The sequence below is a fragment of the Hyla sarda genome, chromosome 2 (genome assembly GCF_029499605.1).
Source record: "Hyla sarda isolate aHylSar1 chromosome 2, aHylSar1.hap1, whole genome shotgun sequence".
Taxonomy (NCBI): Eukaryota; Metazoa; Chordata; class Amphibia; order Anura; family Hylidae; genus Hyla; species Hyla sarda.
This window is the reverse complement of record NC_079190.1, coordinates 74,370,932-74,398,770: the sequence shown is the minus strand read 5'-3', so window position 1 is coordinate 74,398,770 and position 27,839 is coordinate 74,370,932.

Sequence of the window (27,839 nt, the reverse complement as noted above, 5' to 3'; positions counted from 1 at the left end):
TCAGCGCACTTTTTGATCAAAATGTGTCCCCCCATCCACCACGCGGAGGTGGCCTCATATCGGATGGGACCCTAACATGATAACTCACCTCTGCTGTGCATATAGCCTCTGACTGTGTGACATGTTGGATCAGCCATTGACTAAACCACCTACAGTCTGAGAGGGGTGGGGTGCACGGCTAAAGAGGGTGCCACACCCCAATTTACAAAGGAAAAACAAAAGGAAAAATAGCCAGCACAACAACCTAATACACAGGTTCCCGCTGCTGTGGCAAATACAAAATGTACAAACAAGAAAGTTGCAACAGCACTCTAGGTCAAAAAATGGAGGCTCTCAGCGCACTTTTTGATCAAAATGTGTCCCCCCATCCACCACGCGGAGGTGGCCTCATATCGGATGGGACCCTAACATGATAACTCACCTCTGCTGTGCATATAGCCTCTGACTGTGTGACATGTTGGATCAGCCATTGACTAAACCACCTCCAGTCTGAGAGGGGTGGGGTGCACGGCTAAAGAGGGTGCCACACCCCAATTTACAAAGTAAAAACAAAAGGAAAAATAGCCAGCACAACAACCTAATACACAGGTGCCCGCTGCTGTGGCAAATACAAAATGTACAAACAAGAAAGTTGCAACAGCACTCTAGGTCAAAAAATGGAGGCTCTCAGCGCACTTTTTGATCAAAATGTGTCCCCCCATCCACCACGCGGAGGTGGCCTCATATCGGATGGGACCCTAACATGATAACTCACCTCTGCTGTGCATATAGCCTCTGACTGTGTGACATGTTGGATCAGCCATTGACTAAACCACCTCCAGTCTGAGAGGGGTGGGGTGCACGGCTAAAGAGGGTGCCACACCCCAATTTACAAAGTAAAAACAAAAGGAAAAATAGCCAGCACAACAACCTAATACACAGGTGCCCGCTGCTGTGGCAAATACAAAATGTACAAACAAGAAAGTTGCAACAGCACTCTAGGTCAAAAAATGGAGGCTCTCAGCGCACTTTTTGATCAAAATGTGTCCCCCCATCCACCACGCGGAGGTGGCCTCATATCGGATGGGACCCTAACATGATAACTCACCTCTGCTGTGCATATAGCCTCTGACTGTGTGACATGTTGGATCAGCCATTGACTAAACCACCTCCAGTCTGAGAGGGGTGGGGTGCACGGCTAAAGAGGGTGCCACACCCCAATTTACAAAGTAAAAACAAAAGGAAAAATAGCCAGCACAACAACCTAATACACAGGTGCCCGCTGCTGTGGCAAATACAAAATGTACAAACAAGAAAGTTGCAACAGCACTCTAGGTCAAAAAATGGAGGCTCTCAGCGCACTTTTTGATCAAAATGTGTCCCCCCATCCACCACGCGGAGGTGGCCTCATATCGGATGGGACCCTAACATGATAACTCACCTCTGCTGTGCATATAGCCTCTGACTGTGTGACATGTTGGATCAGCCATTGACTAAACCACCTCCAGTCTGAGAGGGGTGGGGTGCACGGCTAAAGAGGGTGCCACACCCCAATTTACAAAGTAAAAACAAAAGGAAAAATAGCCAGCACAACAACCTAATACACAGGTGCCCGCTGCTGTGGCAAATACAAAATGTACAAACAAGAAAGTTGCAACAGCACTCTAGGTCAAAAAATGGAGGCTCTCAGCGCACTTTTTGATCAAAATGTGTCCCCCCATCCACCACGCGGAGGTGGCCTCATATCGGATGGGACCCTAACATGATAACTCACCTCTGCTGTGCATATAGCCTCTGACTGTGTGACATGTTGGATCAGCCATTGACTAAACCACCTCCAGTCTGAGAGGGGTGGGGTGCACGGCTAAAGAGGGTGCCACACCCCAATTTACAAAGTAAAAACAAAAGGAAAAATAGCCAGCACAACAACCTAATACACAGGTGCCCGCTGCTGTGGCAAATACAAAATGTACAAACAAGAAAGTTGCAACAGCACTCTAGGTCAAAAAATGGAGGCTCTCAGCGCACTTTTTGATCAAAATGTGTCCCCCCATCCACCACGCGGAGGTGGCCTCATATCGGATGGGACCCTAACATGATAACTCACCTCTGCTGTGCATATAGCCTCTGACTGTGTGACATGTTGGATCAGCCATTGACTAAACCACCTCCAGTCTGAGAGGGGTGGGGTGCACGGCTAAAGAGGGTGCCACACCCCAATTTACAAAGTAAAAACAAAAGGAAAAATAGCCAGCACAACAACCTAATACACAGGTGCCCGCTGCTGTGGCAAATACAAAATGTACAAACAAGAAAGTTGCAACAGCACTCTAGGTCAAAAAATGGAGGCTCTCAGCGCACTTTTTGATCAAAATGTGTCCCCCCATCCACCACGCGGAGGTGGCCTCATATCGGATGGGACCCTAACATGATAACTCACCTCTGCTGTGCATATAGCCTCTGACTGTGTGACATGTTGGATCAGCCATTGACTAAACCACCTCCAGTCTGAGAGGGGTGGGGTGCACGGCTAAAGAGGGTGCCACACCCCAATTTACAAAGTAAAAACAAAAGGAAAAATAGCCAGCACAACAACCTAATACACAGGTGCCCGCTGCTGTGGCAAATACAAAATGTACAAACAAGAAAGTTGCAACAGCACTCTAGGTCAAAAAATGGAGGCTCTCAGCGCACTTTTTGATCAAAATGTGTCCCCCCATCCACCACGCGGAGGTGGCCTCATATCGGATGGGACCCTAACATGATAACTCACCTCTGCTGTGCATATAGCCTCTGACTGTGTGACATGTTGGATCAGCCATTGACTAAACCACCTCCAGTCTGAGAGGGGTGGGGTGCACGGCTAAAGAGGGTGCCACACCCCAATTTACAAAGTAAAAACAAAAGGAAAAATAGCCAGCACAACAACCTAATACACAGGTGCCCGCTGCTGTGGCAAATACAAAATGTACAAACAAGAAAGTTGCAACAGCACTCTAGGTCAAAAAATGGAGGCTCTCAGCGCACTTTTTGATCAAAATGTGTCCCCCCATCCACCACGCGGAGGTGGCCTCATATCGGATGGGACCCTAACATGATAACTCACCTCTGCTGTGCATATAGCCTCTGACTGTGTGACATGTTGGATCAGCCATTGACTAAACCACCTCCAGTCTGAGAGGGGTGGGGTGCACGGCTAAAGAGGGTGCCACACCCCAATTTACAAAGTAAAAACAAAAGGAAAAATAGCCAGCACAACAACCTAATACACAGGTGCCCGCTGCTGTGGCAAATACAAAATGTACAAACAAGAAAGTTGCAACAGCACTCTAGGTCAAAAAATGGAGGCTCTCAGCGCACTTTTTGATCAAAATGTGTCCCCCCATCCACCACGCGGAGGTGGCCTCATATCGGATGGGACCCTAACATGATAACTCACCTCTGCTGTGCATATAGCCTCTGACTGTGTGACATGTTGGATCAGCCATTGACTAAACCACCTCCAGTCTGAGAGGGGTGGGGTGCACGGCTAAAGAGGGTGCCACACCCCAATTTACAAAGTAAAAACAAAAGGAAAAATAGCCAGCACAACAACCTAATACACAGGTGCCCGCTGCTGTGGCAAATACAAAATGTACAAACAAGAAAGTTGCAACAGCACTCTAGGTCAAAAAATGGAGGCTCTCAGCGCACTTTTTGATCAAAATGTGTCCCCCCATCCACCACGCGGAGGTGGCCTCATATCGGATGGGACCCTAACATGATAACTCACCTCTGCTGTGCATATAGCCTCTGACTGTGTGACATGTTGGATCAGCCATTGACTAAACCACCTCCAGTCTGAGAGGGGTGGGGTGCACGGCTAAAGAGGGTGCCACACCCCAATTTACAAAGTAAAAACAAAAGGAAAAATAGCCAGCACAACAACCTAATACACAGGTGCCCGCTGCTGTGGCAAATACAAAATGTACAAACAAGAAAGTTGCAACAGCACTCTAGGTCAAAAAATGGAGGCTCTCAGCGCACTTTTTGATCAAAATGTGTCCCCCCATCCACCACGCGGAGGTGGCCTCATATCGGATGGGACCCTAACATGATAACTCACCTCTGCTGTGCATATAGCCTCTGACTGTGTGACATGTTGGATCAGCCATTGACTAAACCACCTCCAGTCTGAGAGGGGTGGGGTGCACGGCTAAAGAGGGTGCCACACCCCAATTTACAAAGTAAAAACAAAAGGAAAAATAGCCAGCACAACAACCTAATACACAGGTGCCCGCTGCTGTGGCAAATACAAAATGTACAAACAAGAAAGTTGCAACAGCACTCTAGGTCAAAAAATGGAGGCTCTCAGCGCACTTTTTGATCAAAATGTGTCCCCCCATCCACCACGCGGAGGTGGCCTCATATCGGATGGGACCCTAACATGATAACTCACCTCTGCTGTGCATATAGCCTCTGACTGTGTGACATGTTGGATCAGCCATTGACTAAACCACCTCCAGTCTGAGAGGGGTGGGGTGCACGGCTAAAGAGGGTGCCACACCCCAATTTACAAAGTAAAAACAAAAGGAAAAATAGCCAGCACAACAACCTAATACACAGGTGCCCGCTGCTGTGGCAAATACAAAATGTACAAACAAGAAAGTTGCAACAGCACTCTAGGTCAAAAAATGGAGGCTCTCAGCGCACTTTTTGATCAAAATGTGTCCCCCCATCCACCACGCGGAGGTGGCCTCATATCGGATGGGACCCTAACATGATAACTCACCTCTGCTGTGCATATAGCCTCTGACTGTGTGACATGTTGGATCAGCCATTGACTAAACCACCTCCAGTCTGAGAGGGGTGGGGTGCACGGCTAAAGAGGGTGCCACACCCCAATTTACAAAGTAAAAACAAAAGGAAAAATAGCCAGCACAACAACCTAATACACAGGTGCCCGCTGCTGTGGCAAATACAAAATGTACAAACAAGAAAGTTGCAACAGCACTCTAGGTCAAAAAATGGAGGCTCTCAGCGCACTTTTTGATCAAAATGTGTCCCCCCATCCACCACGCGGATGGGGGGACACAGAGCAGAGTGTACTCCATGTTGGGAGTAGTAGTACTTGTAGTTAAGGAAAGATCACTGCGGGTATCACTCCTGACACCCGCTGTGATGCTCCTGTATAATGTATTGATGCAGCGGCCGGTGCTCTCCTATGGTCCCCTGCACTGCCGTATATATACACATTCTGATTTCTCACAGAGAGCTGTGATTGGCTGGAACCATCTGACCAATCACAGCTCTCTGCGGGAAATGTGAATATGTGTATATATACGTCAGTGCAGGGGACCAGAGAAGTGCAGCCGCCGCATCTATACATTATACAAGAGGATCGCAACAGGCGATCTGTCAATAAGTACAGGTAACTACTACTCCGATCATGGAACAGTGTGTTCCATGCTGGGAGTAGTAGTACTACCTCAAAAATTTTAAAAAAATAAATAAAGTGAAAAACACACACTACATTTTTATTATTGTTGGCTAAATTTTTAGCGCTTTACCTGCTCACATAAATTGATCCCTGTTTAAAAATTAATAAACATTTCGTAATAAAAAAGATACATTTCGTTAGGTACAATTTTTTCCATCACTACTGTATCTTTTTTATAAATTTTTTTTATGGTACCCTACGAAATTTTAATAAAAAAAGGAATCTCCATAATTTTTTTGGATCGCTAAAGTCCAAAAAAGAACAAGAAACGCCTGCAAAAACACAAAATTTTAAACCAACATGGTGTTTTTCTTGGCGTTTTTGCTCTCCCATAGACTTCTATGGGATGAAAACGCCACGATTTCAGGGCAAAAAACGCCAAACTAGGTTTTGGCAGGCGTTTTGAAAATCCAGCCTCTGAGCCCGAAATTGCTGAAAAACGCCAAAAGGATTAAAAAAACGCCAAACTGAAAAACGCCAAGTGAATCTGGCATTTTGCAGTTTACCATTGACTTGCAGCTAACATATGACAGCCATTTTTTACAGCATTTTTGCAAAAAAATCCTCAGAGGAGTTCCAGCCTAAAACTTATAGCATATCCAGATTGGTGAACTTACAACTAGGAGAACAATTACCACTATTCCACCACAGGTGTGGTGACTGTGGCACTAGTGTTGCTCAAACCTACCCTGTAGAACTTGAAGAACATTAGGAAATGTTTGCTTCGGCACTAAGGTGGACATTGGCTAGTACGCTTTGGATCGTCCAACAATATGAACCTTAGATTTATGTGGAAAATTGAATTTGAGGTGAAATCGAATTTTTTGATGTATTGGTAAGACTGGCTAATGGGAATCTTAGCACTGTTGGGTATCTTAAGCCCACTGCATATAGCTAATACTTTTACACTATCAAAGTTACCATGTCGAACATACCCGGTCAGTGTTGCCTTGCGGTCAATTTCTCAGGCTGAAGTGGATCAATAGCGAGCAAGAAGATTATGCAGTTCAAGCCCTGAAGTTGTGTCAACGCCTCCATAATAGAGGGTACTCTGCTAAAGTGTTAGATGAAGCCATGCTGAAAGCTGAGAAATTCACTTGAAAGGACCTCTTATGGAAGAACAGTGGACAAGAAAGCGACAGAAAAATGGCCAATCTAAGAAGAGGGAGGAGCAGTCGGGGATGCTAACGTTAGGTTTTCTTTTCTCCTTGGCAGCAGTGATCAGGAAGTCCACTTGTGATAATTGGTTCCTTTTACAAAATGATATCGACCTTTCACCAATTACCAGGAATAGACCCTTGATTGCTTTCAAGAGATGTAAAAAATATTAATGACATTCTAGTGCAAAGAAAATTTATCGAAAAACGTAACGAGAATTGGTTATTTCCCCGGGTAACCACAAATGCAGAAACTGTGTGTAATGTAGCCATCTGTGTATTGATAAACATATCATTGTGGGGGTGAAGAGGTAAAATTCAGAAGTGCTTTCTGCTGCAAAACTACCTATGTCATGTATGGAATCAAATGTGCCTGTCACAGATTTTACATTGGGTGCACTATCCACCCTATGAACATGCGGTTCAGGAAACATGTGCACTGTCTTAAAACCAAGAAAAGCTCCCCTTGCTTGATCAATCATGTATGGGAAGTACACAAAGGTGACCCCAAATCACTATCCTTCTTTGGTATAGAACAAGTAGGGACTAAAGAGGGTTTGGACAGACATAGATTCCTTTTGCAGCAGGAAGCAAGATCGATTGTCCGAACAACAGCAGAAGGGAGCTTAGGTCTCAATTACAGGGTGGATTTAAGTGTTTTTATTTGAATCATGCATTTCTTTGTTGTGATATCTTTTTGATGTAACTTGTAAACACCTTACCTCCCCTACGTCATGGGTGTTTGAGTATTTATCCCCTCTGACAGGTGAGGTAGGAGTGGTCTGATGAAACACAGTGTCAGGCATGAAATGGCTATTACCTCCTGGTGGCATCCAAGCTTTTAACCCTGCTCTTTGTGATTCCTTGCTCCGTGTGAAATAAAGACAAGTTTTATTACCTGACCCGTAGTGAGTGCCCTCCAGAATTCTTAATTTCTACATTGTTTCCTACATCTTACTTATAAGGATTGTGCACCCCCGTGTTGGCGTTTGTCTTCCACTCCTGTCCGTGGTTCTGTGACTCCACTTGCATTGAGAGACGGGGTTATTGGTGCCTGTGCCGACTGCTATATCTACCCTGACCCCCCCCCCCCCCCCCCCTGCACTACATAGAAAGCCTAGGTTGCTATTCAAGCCTTGGTTTGCTGCCAATTGTCTACATATACAGGGTCTGGCTGTGCACCAGAGACCTTTCTGCATCTGTAAGAAGCATGGATGGGTTTTATTTTATTCTTTAAATGGGCACTGTCATTAAAACTAATTTTTGCTTTTGCACTCCTTATGGTAAATAAAAAATCTTTCTTATGTACTTTGTTTAAAAGGATTTTCTATGTTTTATTCATGTTTTAAAAAGCTGCCTCTAGGTGTCTCCCTACTTGTCCAGAGCACATTTCCCCGCATCTCTTGCACAGACTTTGGACTGGCTGGAGTCTGGAGACAGTCTGAAATGCTGAGGGGGGGGGGGTGCAGGCTTAGCCAATGATAGCTCATCTCACACTGAAACTCTTTTATTATAAAATTAAAAAACATTACAGAACACAAAACCAAGTCTTATTGACTGTAACAAAAATGAGCAAAACTAAAGATAAATACAGACTTTTTGTCTTAAAATAACTCAAACTTTCCTAACCAGCCAGCCCAGGTAATCTAATAGAAAAAAATAAAATCACCTACCTATATTGTCCAACACACCCACACCCATACCTATTGACCGTAAAAGTTTTCTCGCTGTGGTCAAAACTAAAAATATCCATACTGGGAAACATAACCTCACACAAATGTTTTTTTCTTCCCCCCCCCCCCCCCCCCCTCCCAAGTTTGATTGCCTGCAAGCCATTTACAGTCTATCCATAGAAAACAAAACAAAAAGGCTAAGGTGACATGCATAGCCCCCCCACAAGGAAGAAGAATGGCAATCCTGATAAAATTTAATTTAAATTCCTTTCCCTATCAACCTCTAACGCTATCGCTATCCCTTCATGAAACTGACCCTATACTCACCCTAACATATATATATTATACACTATCCCTGGCCAAAATTAAGGTACTTTACCTTAAGGGCCTAGTACCTAGGGCACATCAAAAGAAAAACCTCTCCACAGGAGAGAAGCCCTATTGGTACCAAGACTGCCATATTCCAAAGACCTGATCTTCCCAAGGTCACCGATGATATTCCTATAGACCTCCACCTCGGAGAGGATTTTCTGTTGGGTCGACACTAAACACTGTGCGGTCCACGTGTAGTACCTAACCACTAAACTAACTAAGAATAAAGTGCCCCGGTTTCAGCCACCCAGGTTCCTGAATGCCCCATAAGCCCAATCCGGATAGGTAAGGCCAGCAAGTTGACTCCAGCCGATGGAAGTGCCCACCCGGTTGTAGACCCCTATATTAAAGGGACAATGAAGCAGGAAGTGGTCCATGCTTTTCAGCGTGTCCCCGCACTCTTCTCGGGGACATCCCCGGTCATCAGAGTTCCTGTACTTCAGGTTGTCCCTTACATATAGCTTCCCTTGAAAGCAGCACCAGGCCAAGTCCCCAAACTTCTAGGGGATCCTTTTCATGTTCAAAAGATACAACCCCACCCTCAGATCCCGACCTGGGCAGTCCCTGAGTGCCAGAGGCTTCTGGAAGTGGGTCAACAGAACCAGTTTGTCAAGGAACTGCCTTGACTGGGTCCTGATCTTCCACACTCCCAGACCCCACCGAAGTATCGCCTTCAGAGTTGTGGTAGCGTAAGCCGGAAGATATCCATGGGGCGTACAGAGGTCCTTCACTCGCCCTCCTCTCTCCCATTCTTGGAAGAAAGGCCGAAATTATTCCCTGCAGGAGAGTACCCATGGAGGAGCCCTCTCTTTCCAGAGGTTTGCAATATTAGCTTTCAAGAAGGTGTTCGTAAAGAACACCACTGGGTTTACCATAGATAAACCCCCTAGTCTCCTCGTGCGATATGTAACCTTCCTCTTGACTAGGTTCAACCTGTTCCCCAATAACATCAGGAAGAACAGGATGTAGATCCTAGTATAGTAAGCCTCTGGCAAGATACATATGGTGCCCAGATAGTTAATCAAGGGGAGCAGGTACGATTTGATCAGGTTTACCCTTTCCCTGAGGGTCAAAGACCAACCCTTCCACTGGTTCACCCTCTGAGTGGCATCCTGGAGCTTACCATCACAGTTTTTGGTGGGATAATCATCCTGGCCGAATGTGATGCCTAAGACTTTTGCTGACTCTTGGAGCCCTGGAAGGGTGTCCGGGAGATCAAACGTGGGATCTCCCCCTCCCAGCAAGAGACTTTATCCCGGTTGATCTTAGACCCGGATGCCTCTGAGAAGCAATCCACCTCTGACATCACCACATCGACCTCCTCTTTCGAGGAGATAGTGACATCGTCAGTGTATGCCACCACTCTCTGGGTGACAGCCGGCTCTGCCAGACTCATCCCGACTCCCGCCAATGGTCCGCGACTCACCCTCCTAAGGAAGGGATTGATCGCGAACACATATAACAGCGGGCTCAAACGACAAACCTGACGGACTCCGGACCCCACTCCAAAAGAGCGGCCAGACCACCTGTTCACCAGCGGGAAACTCTCTGCCCCTGCATACAAGACCTTAAGCCAATTAAAGAAAGTACTCGGTAAGCCAAATCTCCAGAGGACAGACCAGAGGTACTCGTGGTTCACCAGATCAAATGCTTTGGCCTGACCAAGGACGGCAAGGACCCCTTCCAGAGACCTGCACTACTCCACTCCACTGCCTCCCTGACACTTAGGACAGCACTTAAGGTGCTTCGGCCTGGAACAGTGCAGTGCTGTGCCTCCGAAAGGAGCCGGAGTGCAAACTTCACCAACCAATTAAACAGTATCTTAGCCAGAAGCTTCCTGTGCATATTGAGAAGAGCTATGGGCCTCCAATTCTCAATACGGCTGGGATCTTTACCCTTTGAGAGTAGAATCAGGGCTTACCTCCTCATTGACTTCGGCAGAGTGCCCGAGGAGAGACACTCATTGAATACCTTAGTCAAGAGGGGAGCGAAAGACTCCTTAAAGGTCCTGTACCACTCGGATGTTAAGCCATCCGGACCTGGCGACTTCTTAGGGCAAGCCCCTCGATAGCCAGTCTCACTTCCTCTTCCCTGATCTCTTCTGCCAAAATGCCAAGAGAGGGGTCTACCCCTGGCTCAAAAATGGCTTCACACAGGAAACCCGACATCACATCCCGATCAAGATCCTTCCTTCCCAAGTGGTGTGAGTGAAAGGATCTGACAACCTCCAAGATCCCTGATCTGGACCGATTCAGAGATCCCGTACTATCAATCAATCCTGAAATTACTTTACTACTCACTGACATCTTGCAGTTTCTGTAAGGGTCGGGCGAGTGGTACCTCCCGTAATCCTTCTCAAAAAACAAAGATGCGTGTCTATTGTACTGACACCTCATCAGCAAGGACTTCACTCTTGAGATATCCTCTTGGCTACCTCCAGTCAAGACGAGAAGTTCGAGTTTCTTCCTCAGACCCTGATACAGGCGATACCTGTTCAGGGACCTGAGGCTCGAGAGCTGGCGGAAGAAACCTGCAACCCGCTTCTTGAATATCTCCCACCACTCTGACTTACTACTACATAGGTCCAGTAAAGGTACCTGATTCTAAAGAAAATCCTCAAAGGACTGTCTTACCTCCGCTTCCTCCAGGAGGGAACGAATTCAGCTTCCAATAACCATTACCCATCTGGGGGTCTCTGAAACATTCAAGGAAAACAAAATCATACAGTAGTCGGAGAACTCCAACTCAACCACGGACACTGCGGAAGAGACGGCTTCCTCCTTTAAATAAAACCTGTCTAATCTAGACCTGCAGCTCACTCGATGAAAGGTGAAGCCTGTGTGCCCTGAGGGGCTCCGGATGTGGGCATCCTCTAGGCGAGCTTCCCTAACTATATTATTAAGGGCCACACAGTCATAAGTCAGCGGATTATTGGAATTTCTCCTATTCTGGGACCTCGTGACATTATTGAAGTCCCCTCCAAAAATCACTTGCGGACTCGTAAAAAGAAAGGGCTTAATCTTCATAAAGAGATCTTTCTGGCCCCCACTGGTTTGTGGGGCATAGATGTTAAGGGGCCGGAGCTCTTGTCCCTTCATGAAGACATCTAAGATCAGGCACCTCCCCATTTCTAATTCAATAACGCGTCGGCATTCAACAGGAGTGGTAAAAAGGACCGCCACCCCACTATATGGCTCAGCCGCAAGAGACCAGTGGGAGGGACCGCGCCTCCACTCTCTTCTGGCTTTTACCAGAGAGGCTAGATCTGACAACCTGGTCTCCTGTAAAAAGAAAATGTCGGCTTCAACACGGCCGAGAAAATCAAAGTCTGCAAATCTAGCCATATCAGACTTTATGCTGGCACAATTAATAGATCAACAGAAGAAAGGTGATCCGGCTCCCAGTCAGGTAAAAAAAAATCCAGGCTTTATTGAAACATGTTAAAATCCATAATAGCGCACAACAAAAAAATAGAAGAACAAAAGGTAAAAACACGCATACAAAACGCACCAACACGTTTCAACTTTCAGAAAGTCTTATAGTGACTGAATGACATAGCGTGGAGGTGTTGGCAGCATGAGGACACCATATAGTGGCTGAATGGCACAGCGTGGAGTTGTTGGCAGCATGAGGACACCATATAGTGGCTGTATGGCACAGAGTGGAGGTGTTGGCAGCATGAGGACACCATATAGTGGCTGAATGGCACAGAGTGGAGTTGTTGGCAGCATGAGGACACCATATAGTGGCTGAATGGCACAGCGTGGAGGTGTTGGCAGCATGAGGACACAATATAGTGGCTGAATGGCACAGCATGGAGGTGTTGGCAGCATGAGGACACCATATAGTGGCTGAATGGCACAGCGTGGAGGTGTTGGCAGCATGAGGACACCATATAGTGGCTGAATGGCACAGCGTGGAGGTGTTGGCAGCATGATGACACCATATAGTGGCTGAATGACATAGCGTGGACATGTTGGCAGCAAGAGGAGACCATTTAGTGGCTGAATGGCACAGCCTGGAGTTGGCTGATGCACTAGTACACTACACACCAGGGCTTCACAATCCCCCCCCAAAAAAAACAACACAATATATGACATTTTTTACAAAGATTTCTCATAGGTAGCACCCGCTATCCAAAAATTAGAAATTTCCAGACCCAGGCCCCACCTCTGCAGCATCAGGAACCCATATATTGCGTGAAGGACACAGCCTGGAGTTGGCTGATGCACCAGTACACATAGGGCTTCACAATCCCCTCCAAAAAACAACAACATTTTAGAAATGTTTTAAAGAAATACCTTTGTGTAAGAACAAGCGCATATCCAACAGTTCACTCTATAATGCAGGACGGTGGACCACCAAAAGACATTCTTCTCAAAAATAATAAACCACACAATGTTTGAAATGTGGTTAAAAAACATTATTACATGTGTGTAAGCGCCTCTGTCTCCAAAAGATCAAATCACAAAAGGATTCTAATCACTAAAAATGATTAAGCAGAGTTAATCCCTCTCCATATATTTTATTTATTTTTTCATTAAAAAATCACAGTCAGGTAGTAGGCCTCAGCAGTACCCAAGAGGCTTTAATAACCCCTTACCTTGCCCGATCAATTGCGAGATCGAGCAATAACAGGTGTGTTATGGCCTCAGATGTCCTGGGCCACACTAGCGCTCCACTGAACGGATTAACGTGTCTATCTTTCAAGGACAGGTGCGTGTTGCACGCTGAAACCAGTTCGTGACAGGGATCTGGGATTGCAATTATTTTACCTTAAAACGAGGAATTACCAGTAAGTGAGGGTCATAAGCTGGCGTTTATTAAGTCCCTGCCCTTTGTACATACCGCCCGTCGCTATAAGCGATTGGATTAGTTAGTGAGTTGGTTAGTGAGGTCCTCGGATCGGCCCAGGCGGGGTAGGAGAAGGTCCTGGCAGAGCGCCGAGAATTTAACGATCATTGTTGAAATGTGCATTAAGCATGTATTTAGCTACTGCTAAACTTCAAAAAATTATAGGCCCAAGGCCTGAGGCACCAGGTAGGCAAGTAGTTTGTGAAAGACACAGAATGAGTCTGGAGCAGTCATTCGCAGTACCCAAGAGGGTTTCATAACCACTTACATTTAAAGATCAATGTTGACATTTGCATTAAGCATGTATTTAGCTACTGCTAAACTTCAAAAAATGATAGGCCCAAGGCCAGAAGCATCAGTTTTCCCCATAATAGGAGCATAGTTGTCCCCCAGATTAGGAGCATACTTGTCCCCCAGAGTAGGCAGCATAGATGTCCCCCAGATTAGGAGCATACTTGTCCCCCAGATTAGGCAGCATAGATGTCACCCAGATTAGGCAGCATAGATGTCCACCACATTAGGAGCATACTTGTCCCCCAGAGTAGGCAGCATAGATGTCCCCCAGATTAGGAGCATACTTGTCCCCCAGATTAGATAGCATAGATGTCACCCAGATTAGGCAGCATAGATGTCCCCGAGATTAGGCAGCATAGATGTCACCCAGATTAGGCAGCATAGATGTCCCCCACATTAGGAGCATACTTGTTCCCCAGAGTAGGCAGCATAGATGTCCCCCAGATTAGGAGCATACTTGTCCCCCAGATTAGGCAGCATAGATGTCCACCAGATTAGGAGCTTAGTTGTCCCCCAGATTAGGAGCATAGTTGTCCCCCAGATAAGGAGCATAGTTGTCCCCCAGATTAGGCAGCATAGATGTCACACAGATTAGGCAGCATAGATGTCCCCCAGATTAGGCAGCATAGATGTACCCCAGATTAGGAGCATAGTTGTCCCCCAGATTAGGCAGCATAGATGTCCCCCAGATTAGGAGCATAGTTGTCCCCCAGATTAGGCAGCATATATGTCCCCCAGATTAGGCAGCATAGATGTCCCCCAGATTAGGAGCATACTTGTCCCCCAGATTAGGCAGCATAGATGTCACCCAGATTAGGCAGCATAGATGTCCCCCAGATTAGGCAGCATAGATGTCCCCCAGATTAGGCAGCATAAATGTCCCCCAGATTAGGCAGCATAAATGTCCCCCAGATTAGGCAGCATAGATGTCACCCAGATTAGGCAGCATAGATGTCCCCCAGATTAGGCAGAATAGATGTCCCCCAGATTAGGAGCATAGTTGTCCCCCAGATTAGGCAGCATAGATGTCCCCCAGATTAGGAGCATAGTTGTCCCCCAGATTAGGCAGCATAGTTGTCCCCCAGATTAGGCAGCATAGATGTCCCCCAGATTAGGAGCATACTTGTCCCCCAGATTAGGCAGCATAGATGTCCCCAGATTAGGAGCATAGATGTCCCCCAGATTAGGAGCATAGATGTCCCCCAATCAGCGCGGGCCAGTCAGAGCCAATCAAAGGGCTGTATGTGGCAAGCGGGCCGTACAATGCCCAGGTCTGCCCAGAGGGTTTCATAACCAACCACAATAGAGAAAATGTTGTTGTAGGAGCATGGTCAATCTACTCAGACCCATCTGTCATTGGTGGCTGGAAATCCTGGCTGATCCATCCCTGATTCATCTTGACAAATGTCAGTCTCTCCACATTTTTAGTGGACAGACGAGTTCGCCTTGGGGCGACTATGGCCCCGGCCACACTAAACACCCGCTCTGATGGCACACTACTGGCCGGGCAGGATCGCTTTTCCAGGGCAAACTCCGCTAGTTGCGGCCATAAATCGAGTTTGGCTGCCCAGAAGTCCAGCGAATCTTCAACGGTTGTTGGCAGGGTCATGTCGAGGTAAGCCACCACCTGCTGGTTCAGGTCCTGCTCCATGTCCACCTGCTGCTGATGAGTAGCTGCACTATGTGGCTGAAGGAAGCTACTCATCAGCGACTGTAGACTCAGGCTGCTGCTGATTGAGCTGGTACTGCTCCTGCCACCCCTCCCCTCCCCAGCATTCGTGGCAGTGGAAGGTGAGCGCAGAGGGCCCCCCGAGTCAGACCTGCGAGTGGATGGACCATGTGGCCGATAGGCATCGGCCAACCGACTACGTAGAAGCTCCCTGAAGTAGGTCAGTTTGTCCTCCCTCTCAGTGGGTGTAAAAAAGGCCCCCATTCTGGGCCGGTAGCGAGGGTCTAATAAGGTGGAGATACAGAAGTCATCGTGCTGATGAATTTTGACAATTCGGGGGTCACTACGCAAGCAACTCAGCATGCATCGTGCCATTTGTGACAGTGACTCGCTGGGACTACCTGCCTCCATCTCCACTGCATACTGCCACGGTGTGTCTGGATCCTCTGTCTCACCTCCTTCGTAATAACCCTCCAGCTCCTCTGGCTGCTCCTGCTCCTCCTCTCCTGTGCAATGACCAGAAACACTGGCCATCTCATCCACCGTAACCTGTGCTCTGCTCTGCCCCTCATCATCCTCCTCCAGTTCATTTCCCACAGGACTCATGTAGCCTTCTGATGTAGGCGCAACGTCTCCATTGCCGTGACCAGCCATGTTTTCAAAAATTTTTGGGAGTAAATGTAGGAGTGGAATTACGTCGTTCATGGCGTAATTCGAGCGACTAACAAAAAATGTGGCTTCCTCAAAGGGCCTCAGCAAATGGCAGGTGTCACGTATGAGCTGCCACTCGTTCACATTGAAGTTACACAGGGGAGTACTCCTATCTGCTTGTATCATCAAAAAATCTGTGATGGCTTTTCTTTGTTCGTATAGTCTGTCCAACATATGGAGGGTGGAATTCCAATGTGTGGCAACGTCACAAATGAGACTATGTTGTGGGATACCGTTCTGACGCTGCAGCTCAAGCAAACTGTGCTTGGCGGTGTACGAGTGGCTGAAGTGCATGCACAGTTTCCTTGCCATTGTCAGGACGTCTTGCAAATGGGGTGAAGACTTGATGAACTTCTTGACAACCAGATTCAACACGTGTGCCATGCAGGGCGAATGGTTCACACTTCCTTGTCGCAGCGCGGCCACAATGTTCTTCCCATTGTCGGTCACCATGGTTCCATTTTCCAGATTTCGTGGAGTAAGCCATACTCGGATTTCTTCCCTAATGAAATTCAGCAGTTCCTCCCCTGTGTGACTCCGTTCGCCAAGGCAAACCATGTGAAGGACGGCTTGACACTGCTGCACGTGGTACGATGAAGGGCCACCGAGATTTGGACGTGCAGTGGAGGCCGAGGACACGGGGAGGAGAAGGAGGAGGCGCACACTGTAAAAGGACCAACTGCCTGGGAGCAAGAGCGTGGAGGAGGAAGCGGTGTGACCTGTCCAAGTTGCTGTTGTGGCTGTGCAGGAACAACATTTACCCAGTGGGCCGTAAAAGACATGTATTGTCCCTGCCCGTAGTTACAGCTCCACACGTTGGCACTGGCATGCACTTTTGAACACACCGACAGGCTCAAGGACTGGCCCACCTTCTCTTGTACAAACTTATGCAGGGCTGATACTGCCTTCTTCGCAAAGAAATGACGGTTTGGGACTCTCCACCTCGGCTCGGCACAAGCCATCAATTCCCTGAAAGCTGCAGAGTCCACCAGTTGGAAAGGGAGGGACTGCAACACCAGCAACTTGGACAGGAGCACATTCAACTTCTGTGCCGTTGGATGAGTGGGCGCATACTGTTGTCTCTTGGACATGGCTTCGCTGATCGATTGTTGGCGGAATGGCTGACTACGAATAGAAGAAGCAGGAGCGCAAGAAGGAGGGTTTGACACAATGCTCCCTTCGGCTGAGGTGGTGGAGCCTTGGCTGGGTGATGGAGGGAGTGGATGGTCACTGGGTGATGCGGCAGGCTGGACCACTGCATCGGAGCCACGGTTATCCCAGGCCGCTTTATGGTGGTGAATCATGTGTTGACGCAGGGCCGTGGTGCCGAGATTGGGACCCTGGCCCCGCTTCACTTTCTGCCGACAGATTTTGCATGTGACTACGCTAAGGTCCTCCCGATTCTTTCTGAAGAACAACCACACCACAGAGTAGCTGATTTTCCCACCCGCAGTCCGCACTATTTCACTGCTATTGGCGCCGTCTCCAGGAACCCCTGTTCCACTACCTCCCTGAATGGTAGCTTGCTGCAAAGCAGGTGGTCTCCACCTGGCACGTTTGGCTCCTGAATTTCCACTACTGCCACCACCATGCTGATTGCCAACCGTGCTACCGCCTTGCTGCCTCATAAACAAAGAGCAAATCTCTTCTCCTGATGATGATGATGATGATGATGATGATGAAGCCCCGGCTTCTGCACCCTGCTCCCAATTGCGATCGGCTTCATCATCATCAAAAGATGTGTGCACGTCACTGATGTCCTCCTCGTGTTCCACAACAGTGTCTGCCTCCGGACCCTGAACAATTGAAACACCGCCTCCCACGTCACTCTCCGCATCACTACTTGCCCACCTTGCGGAGCAAGCAACGCATGTCTCCTCACATTCTTGGCTGCCCATTAGCTGCTGACTGTCCTCTATTGGATCATCCTCAGTAAATAGTGGAGCTGAACCCAAAGCATGAGATACTTCTTTGGGAGAGGGAACAGCATAGGACAAAGGCAATGGGATTACAGGGACTGCTCCCGGGCCATGCCAACTGAGGGTTGTGTCTGAGGAACCCACCGACTCTTGACTGGGGTTGTGATATGTCGCTTGTGATGATGGGGATGAGTGTGCAAACCAATTGACGAGGAGAGATGGGTCGACGACACGACCGCTGGGTGTTAACGGGAGCTCAGGCCTATTGCTGCGACTCCTGCTGCCACTCGCCCCAAGTCTGCTGCCAACTCTGCCTGACGTATGTAGGCCTCTGCCCCTTCTCTGTGCACATCCTGGTAATTCCCTGCCTGACATACTTAGTGCGTTTATGAGGGTATAGAACAGCAGCAGGCGATTACTTACGGCTGTCCTTTCAAAGTATATAGGCCCTAGACAGAATAACAGTTACTAAATAGTACACTCCTTTGTTGTATGTATGCCCTTTGCAATGATGAGCGCACTGGTATGCGTATTTCTACGCAGAAAAAACACTTTTGTTTTTAAATACACCAGCAGGTGTATACTAATGTGTGGAATAGCACTGAATTTAGCACAGAGACAGAATAACAGGTAGTAAATAGTACACTAGTTGGTTGTATGTATGCCCTTTGCAATAATGAGCGCACTGTTAAGCGTATTTGTACGCAGGAAAAACTTTTTTTTTTTAATACACCGGCAGGTGTATAACGTGTGGTATAACACTGAATTTAGCACCTTTTAAAAAAGGTGGTATATGGTACGCTATTTGCTTGTATGTAGGCCCTTTGCAATGATAAGACCACTGTTAAGCGTATTTGTACGCAGGAAAACCTTTATTTTTTCTTTAATACACTGGCAGGTGTATAACGTGTGGTATAACACTGAATTTAGCACAGAGACAGAAAAAAAGGTGGTATATGGTACGCTATTTGCTTGTATGTAGGCCCTTTGCAATGATAAGGCCACTGTTGTTACGCCGAGCGCTCCGGGTTCCCGCTCCTCCCCGGAGCGCTCGCTTCTCTCTCGCTACCGCAGCGCTCCGGGCAGCTCCACTGACCCGGTGCGCTGCGATACCGTCTCCAGCCGGGATGCGATTCGCGATGCGGGTAGCGCCCGCTCGCGATGCGCATCCCGGCTCCCGTACCTGACTCGCTCTCCGTCTGTCCTGTCCCGGCGCGCGCGGCCCCGCTCCCTAGGGCGCGCGCGCGCCGGGTCTCTGCGATTTAAAGGGCCACTGCGCCGCTGATTGGCGCAGTGGTTCCAATTAGTGTGTTCACCTGTGCACTCCCTATTTATACCTCACTTCCCCTTCACTCCCTCGCCGGATCTTGTTGCCATTGTGCCAGTGAAAGCGTTTCCTTGTGTGTTCCTAGCCTGTGTTCCAGACCTCCTGCCGTTGCCCCTGACTACGATCCTTGCTGCCTGCCCCGACCTTCTGCTACGTCCGACCTTGCTTCTGTCTACTCCCTTGTACCGCGCCTATCTTCAGCAGTCAGAGAGGTTGAGCCGTTGCTAGTGGATACGACCTGGTCACTACCGCCGCAGCAAGACCATCCCGCTTTGCGGCGGGCTCTGGTGAAAACCAGTAGTGACTTAGAACCGATCCACTAGCACGGTCCACGCCAATCCCTCTCTGGCACAGAGGATCCACTACCTGCCAGCCGGCATCGTGACAGTAGATCCGGCCATGGATCCCGCTGAAGTTCCTCTGCCAGTTGTCGCCGACCTCACCACGGTGGTCGCCCAGCAGTCACAACAGATAGCGCAACAAGGCCAACAGCTGTCTCAACTGACCGTGATGCTACAGCAGCTACTACCACAGCTTCAGCAATCATCTCCTCCGCCAGCTCCTGCATCTCCTCTGCAGCGAGTGGCCGCTTCTGGTCTACGACTATCCTTGCCGGATAAATTTGATGGGGACTCTAAATTCTGCCGTGGCTTTCTTTCCCAATGTTCCCTGCACTTGGAGATGATGTCGGACCAGTTTCCTACTGAAAGGTCTAAGGTGGCTTTCGTAGTCAGCCTTTTGTCTGGAAAAGCTCTGTCATGGGCCACACCGCTCTGGGACCGCAATGACCCCGTCACTGCCTCTATACACTCCTTCTTCTCGGAAATTCGAAGTGTCTTTGAGGAACCTGCCCGAGCCTCTTCTGCTGAGACTGCCCTGTTGAACCTGGTCCAGGGTAATTCTTCCGTTGGCGAGTACGCCGTACAATTCCGTACTCTTGCTTCAGAATTATCCTGGAATAATGAGGCCCTCTGCGCGACCTTTAAAAAAGGCCTATCCAGCAACATTAAAGATGTTCTGGCCGCACGAGAAATCCCTGCTAACCTACATGAACTCATCCATCTTGCCACTCGCATTGACATGCGTTTTTCCGAAAGGCGTCAGGAGCTCCGCCAGGATATGGACTTTGTTCGCACAAGGCGTTTTTTCTCCCCGGCTCCTCTCTCCTCTGGTCCCCTGCAATCCGTTCCTGTGCCTCCCGCCGTGGAGGCTATGCAGGTCGACCGGTCTCGCCTGACACCTCAAGAGAGGACACGACGCCGCATGGAGAATCTCTGCCTGTACTGTGCCAGTACCGAACACTTCCTGAAGGATTGTCCTATCCGTCCTCCCCGCCGGGAAAGACGTACGCTGACTCCGCACAAAGGTGAAACAGTCCTTGATGTCTACTCTGCTTCTCCACGTCTTACTGTGCCTGTGCGGATATCTGCCTCTGCCTTCTCCTTCTCTACTATGGCCTTCTTGGATTCCGGATCTGCAGGAAATTTTATTTTGGCCTCTCTCGTCAACAGGTTCAACATCCCAGTGACCAGTCTCGCCAGACCCCTCTACATCAATTGTGTAAACAATGAAAGATTGGACTGTACCATACGTCTCCGCACGGAGCCCCTTCTAATGTGCATCGGACCTCATCACGAGAAGATTGAATTTTTGGTCCTCCCCAATTGCACTTCCGAAATCCTCCTTGGACTACCCTGGCTTCAACTCCATTCCCCAACCCTGGATTGGTCCACTGGGGAGATCAAGAGTTGGGGGCCCTCTTGTTTCAAGGACTGCCTAAAACCGGTTCCCAGTACCCCTTGCCGTGACTCTGTGGTTCCCCCTGTAACCGGTCTCCCTAAGGCCTATATGGACTTTGCGGATGTTTTTTGCAAAAAACAAGCTGAGACTCTACCTCCTCACAGGCCTTATGATTGTCCTATTGACCTCCTCCCGGGCACTACTCCACCCCGGGGCAGAATCTATCCTCTGTCCGCCCCAGAGACTCTTGCTATGTCGGAGTACATCCAGGAAAATTTAAAAAAAGGCTTTATCCGTAAATCCTCCTCTCCTGCCGGAGCCGGATTTTTCTTTGTGTCCAAAAAAGATGGCTCTCTACGTCCTTGCATTGACTACCGCGGTCTTAATAAAATCACGGTAAAGAACCGCTACCCCCTACCCCTCATCTCTGAACTCTTTGATCGCCTCCAAGGTGCCCACATCTTTACCAAACTGGACTTAAGAGGTGCTTATAATCTCATCCGCATCAGAGAGGGGGATGTATGGAAAACGGCATTTAACACTAGAGATGGACACTTTGAGTATCTGGTCATGCCCTTTGGCCTGTGCAACGCCCCTGCCGTCTTCCAAGACTTTGTTAATGAAATTTTTCGTGATCTCTTATACTCCTGTGTTGTTGTATATCTGGACGATATCCTGATTTTTTCTGCCAATCTAGAAGAACACCGCCAGCATGTCCGTATGGTTCTTCAGAGACTTCGTGACAATCAACTTTATGCCAAGATAGAGAAATGTCTGTTTGAATGCCAATCTCTTCCTTTCCTAGGATACTTGGTCTCTGGCCAAGGACTACAAATGGATCCAGACAAACTCTCTGCCATCTTAGATTGGCCACGCCCCTCCGGACTCCGTGCTATCCAACGTTTTTTGGGGTTCGCCAATTATTACAGGCAATTTATTCCACATTTTTCTACCGTTGTGGCCCCTATCGTGGCTTTAACCAAAAAAGATGCCAATCCCAAGTCTTGGCCTCCTCAAGCGGAAGACGCCTTTAAACGGCTCAAGTCTGCCTTTTCTTCGGCTCCTGTGCTCTCCAGTCCTGACCCATCTAAACCCTTCCTATTGGAGGTTGATGCCTCCTCTGTAGGAGCTGGAGCGGTCCTTCTACAAAAAAATTTCGGGCATGCTGTTACTTGTGGTTTTTTTTCTAGGACCTTCTCTCCGGCGGAGAGGAACTACTCCATCGGGGATCGAGAGCTTCTAGCCATTAAATTAGCACTTGAGGAATGGAGGCATCTGCTGGAGGGATCAAGATTTCCAGTTATTATTTACACCGATCACAAGAACCTCTCCTATCTCCAGTCTGCCCAACGGCTGAATCCTCGCCAGGCCAGGTGGTCTCTGTTCTTTGCCCGATTTAATTTTGAAATTCACTTTCGGCCTGCCGATAAGAACATTAGGGCCGATGCTCTCTCTCGTTCCTCGGATGCCTCGGAAGTTGAACTCTCTCCGCAACACATCATTCCTCCTGACTGCCTGATTTCCACTTCTCCAGCCTCCATCAGGCAAACTCCTCCAGGGAAGACCTTCGTCACTCCACGCCAACGCCTCGGAATCCTCAAATGGGGTCACTCCTCCCATCTCGCAGGCCATGCGGGCATCAAGAAATCTGTGCAACTCATCTCTCGCTTCTATTGGTGGCCGACTCTGGAGACGGATGTCGTGGACTTTGTGCGAGCCTGCACTGTCTGTGCCCGGGATAAGACTCCTCGCCAGAAGCCCGCTGGTTTTCTTCATCCTCTGCCTGTCCCCGAACAGCCTTGGTCTCTGATTGGTATGGATTTTATTACAGACCTACCCCCATCCCGTGGCAACACTGTTGTTTGGGTGGTCGTTGATCGATTCTCCAAGATGGCACATTTCATCCCTCTTCCTGGTCTTCCTTCAGCGCCTCAGTTGGCTAAACAATTTTTTGTACACATTTTTCGTCTTCACGGGTTGCCCACACAGATAGTCTCGGATAGAGGCGTCCAATTCGTGTCAAAATTCTGGAGGGCTCTCTGTAAACAACTCAAGATTAAATTAAACTTTTCTTCTGCATATCATCCTCAATCCAATGGACAAGTAGAAAGAATTTACCAGGTCTTGGGTGATTATTTACGACATTTTGTTTCCTCCCGCCAGGATGATTGGGCAGATCTTCTACCATGGGCCGAATTCTCGTATAACTTTAGAGTCTCTGAATCTTCCTCCAAATCCCCATTTTTCGTGGTGTACGGCCGTCACCCTCTTCCCCCCCTTCCTACTCCCTTGCCCTCTGGTTTGCCCGCTGTAGATGAAGTGACTCGTGATCTTTCCACCATATGGAAAGAGACCCAAGATTCTCTTTTACAGGCTTCATCTCGCATGAAAAAGTTTGCCGATAAGAAAAGAGCTTCCCCCATTTTTGCTCCCGGAGACAAGGTATGGCTCTCCGCTAAATATGTCCGCTTTCGTGTCCCCAGTTACAAACTGGGTCCACGCTATCTTGGTCCTTTCAAAGTCTTGTGCCAAATTAATCCTGTCTCTTACAAACTTCTTCTTCCTCCTTCTCTCCGTATTCCTAATGCCTTTCATGTCTCTCTTCTTAAACCACTCATCATCAACCGTTTCTCTCCCAAATTAGTTTCTCCCACTCCTGTCTCCGGTTCTTCTGACGTCTTCTCAGTGAAAGAGATACTGGCCTCCAAGACGGTCAGAGGAAAAAGGTTCTTTTTAGTGGATTGGGAGGGCTGTGGACCTGAAGAGAGATCCTGGGAACCTGAGGACAACATCCTAGACAAAAGTCTGCTCCTCAGGTTCTCAGGCTCTAAGAAGAGGGGGAGACCTAAGGGGGGGGGTACTGTTACGCCGAGCGCTCCGGGTCCCCGTTCCTCCCCGGAGCGCTCGCTTCTCTCTCGCTACCGCAGCGCTCCGGGCAGCTCCACTGACCCGGTGCGCTGCGATACCGTCTCCAGCCGGGATGCGATTCGCGATGCGGGTAGCGCCCGCTCGCGATGCGCATCCCGGCTCCCGTACCTGACTCGCTCTCCGTCTGTCCTGTCCCGGCGCGCGCGGCCCCGCTCCCTAGGGCGCGCGCGCGCCGGGTCTCTGCGATTTAAAGGGCCACTGCGCCGCTGATTGGCGCAGTGGTTCCAATTAGTGTGTTCACCTGTGCACTCCCTATTTATACCTCACTTCCCCTTCACTCCCTCGCCGGATCTTGTTGCCATTGTGCCAGTGAAAGCGTTTCCTTGTGTGTTCCTAGCCTGTGTTCCAGACCTCCTGCCGTTGCCCCTGACTACGATCCTTGCTGCCTGCCCCGACCTTCTGCTACGTCCGACCTTGCTTCTGTCTACTCCCTTGTACCGCGCCTATCTTCAGCAGTCAGAGAGGTTGAGCCGTTGCTAGTGGATACGACCTGGTCACTACCGCCGCAGCAAGACCATCCCGCTTTGCGGCGGGCTCTGGTGAAAACCAGTAGTGACTTAGAACCGATCCACTAGCACGGTCCACGCCAATCCCTCTCTGGCACAGAGGATCCACTACCTGCCAGCCGGCATCGTGACAACTGTTAAGCATATTTGTACGCAGGAAAACCTTTATTTTTTCTTTAATACACTAGCAGGTGTATAACGTGTGGTATAACACTGAATTTAGCACAAAGACAATAAAAAAGGTAGTATATGGCAGGCTATTTGCTTGTATGTAGGCCCTTTGCAATGATAAGGCCACTGTTAAGTGTATTTGTACGCAGGAAAACTTTTTTTTTTTCTTTCATACACCGGCAGGTGTATAACGTGTGGTATAACACTGAATTTAGCACAGAGACAGAAAAAAAGGTGGTATATGGTACGCTATTTGCTTGTATGTAGGCGCTTTGCAATGATAAGACCACTGTTAAGCGTATTTGTGCAATGGAAAACCTTTTTTTTTTTTTTTTCATACACCGGCAGGTGTATAACGTGTGGTATAACACTGAATTTAGCACAGAGACAGAAAAAAAGGTAGTATATGGTACGCTATTTGCTTGTATGTAGGCGCTTTGCAATGTTAAGGCCACTGTTAAGCGTATTTGTACGCAGGAAAACCTTTTTTTTTTTTTTCATACACCGGCAGGTGTATAACATGTGGTATAACACTGAATTTAGCACAGAGACAGAGTAACAGGTGAAAAATGGTAAAAAGGCTCTAAAGTCCACACTAATATGACTTATTTCTGAACAGCAGCAGGACCCAACAGTGCAGGACCACAAAAAAAAAATCCAGGGATTAAACCCTAAATTGCACTCTGTCACACAATTCTGAGCAGCAGAAAATTTGTGGAGCAAATGAAAATAAACTCAATTGGGCTGAAAAATGAGGAGATAAGATGCTTCAGAAAGTTCAGGCAGCTTGGAGATCTGTATGAGGCAGCTGACAGCTTTCTGCCCCTCTCTGCTGCAATGCTCAATAACGTGAATAGGAGGTTTAGCAATCAATGATCCTTCTCAGAGTAACAGCACAGCACTCTGCACTCCTGCCTTTCCCTAATGCTGATGTGACTAGCAGTTGCAGTGTAACGCTGTGGTATGAGCTATTCACACACACACACAGTCCTGTCCTCTCCATCTAAGTGCATAGATGAAATAAGGTGAGGCAAGATGGCCGCCGATTATATAGGGGCTGTTGAAGGGTACAAGAGTCTTGATAGAATAATACAGATCTGTAATGTTGTATGATGTGTATCTTAATTCTGTAATCTTGTATGATATATCTTGATTCTGCCGTTTGTAACCGCAAGGCTCGTATCGTACTTCTCGTTTTCTCAACTGCTGATTCCTAACTGTTGTGCACGTACATCCTGTTCTTGTGTTCTGCTGACTTGTAACTATTAAGCAACATGGTATATATATATGAACGTTGGCAAATAGTAAAACAGAGCGTACTTAGACGGCATCTTGTGTGCATGTATTTTTTCCACACCTGACAAGACGCTCTCCTGGCCAGTACAAGCCTTAAGCCAAATTGGACCTAGTACCAGGGGTACAGAAAAGACAGAGAACCAGTACCAGGGGTACTGAGTAGATTATAAAGTTATACCTTTCAGCTGGGGGCTCGTCCGGGATCGAGAGGGTCATCCTCCGGACCGGTAAGAACCATATCCTTGTGTGGTATTGTCGACCCGGGGGGCACTGGCCACGTCTCGATTCCAGTAAGTATAAGAGTTATTTTCATATCGTGTCTGGGACACAGTATTACAGTATTTGCCTTCTGTTCAGGGAACAGGGGAAATGAGGAACTAAGAGTAATATGACAATCCAGGGTGGTTGTCTTGTTTCAATTTGGCTTAACGCTTACAAAAAACTTCTTGTATTTCTGTTTAGTTCTGTTTAGTGTTTTACTTGTAACTTCCTTTTTTTTCCCCTTACGCTTAAGAAGACACGTGAGTATACTAACATTGCTTTAATGTATAGAATAAGGTGCATATAACTGTTATAATAATAATAATAATAATAATAGTAATAATCTGCTGGTTCTCAAAACATCTGTAAGACGCCCCACCCTCCCGGCTAGAGGTAACTTGTTGACCCGGGATGTGGTGAAAGCAAGTGACAGTTTGTTCAGAGATACCGTGCATGCTCAGTGATTGGTGCAATTAAATCAGAGAATCCCTAATCTGTTGAGAGGAATTGTCGGAGCCATCAGAGTTCAATACAGCCAAATCCAGAGATTGAGGCTTTGCACCAATTACTGAACATGGGTTCCAAATCATCTAAGTCCTATCCTCCTCCCCTTCCCGGTGAAACATGTAAGGCTTATGTGGCCCGAGTTAGCCCTACAAGATGGGACTTAGTGAATCCGTGGGTAGATGATATAGTTGGTTGGTCAGAATTCATGAAGGACTCCAGCCCATTCCCAAGGGAGGGGGCCAATGATAAATACCACCTGACCCCCACTCTAACAACTACATTTGTAATCTCGAGAAGGGTAGAGAGCGTATATGGAGAGAATTAAAAGAGGAACCAAGTTTTCAAACAAAAATCATCACTGCCTATTGCTGTGGCATGCAAACAAAAACTAGGTGAAACTGTTACTGAATTTTGGGAAAGGTTCACAGCATGTTGGCGTTATGATGCAGGGCTGTGTAAATTGTTTGATAGGATTAGAGATTGTTGTCAGAAATAGAGACTCAACGATTTGGTGGAGAAGCAGGTGATTTGTGAAGGAGAAAGCATGTGAAGCAGTGTGAGGAATGTAGGATGAGCAGAGCTGACACTGCTGGAATAAATGAAGTGAAGATGAGTGTTCAATGCTATGGAATGGAGTGATGTGGTAAATCGCTTGGAAAGCCCTGTGTATGTGGTCATATGATGGCGTTTATAGGATGGTTCTTATGATATAAAGTATGTTATATATGTGTGAGGTGTATAGAATCAGGAGTGTATAGCAAATGACCAGTGAATGTTTTCCCTGTGAAGCTGTTGTGTTGTAATGAAAATGGTGTTAAAAGAAAAATATATTCACGTGGTATTAAATTGAACTATTTGATGATTTTTCATTAATTTCTTGCCTTCACAGTAACACAGGGTTGATGCCAAAAAAAAATGAAATGTATCAGGAAATGCGATTAATTGTCTGATTATATTACAGGAGTAATAACAGAAGAAATTTGGCCAAGAAGATAA